The sequence below is a fragment of the Octodon degus genome, unplaced genomic scaffold, assembly GCF_000260255.1.
Source record: "Octodon degus isolate 3935 unplaced genomic scaffold, OctDeg1.0 scaffold00131, whole genome shotgun sequence".
NCBI classification, from domain to species: domain Eukaryota; kingdom Metazoa; phylum Chordata; class Mammalia; order Rodentia; family Octodontidae; genus Octodon; species Octodon degus.
The window spans coordinates 7,965,273-7,965,611 of NW_004524707.1; positions in this window are offsets into that span (position 1 = coordinate 7,965,273).

Below are 339 nucleotides of genomic sequence, written 5' to 3' on the forward strand. Positions count from 1 at the left end.
ACACACACACACACACACACACACACACACACATACACACACACACACAAATTAAAAAAAAAAAAGAAAAATGTATTACAGTGAGGAACACTTTGCCATTAATCTTTCTCACAGTACCCATTCCCCTTTCCAGCTTGGAATACACTTAACTCATTGTTCTTTTATATATATATAAAAGCATGTGGTAGCAGTACCAGGGATTGGACCAAATCCTTGCACTTGCCAGGCAGGCGCTTAGACCACCTAGTTATCGCCCCAGCCCTCTTGTCACTTTTATTTATTTTTATTTATTTATTTTTTTTGTGGAACCAGGGATTGAACTCAGACTCTTGCGCTTGC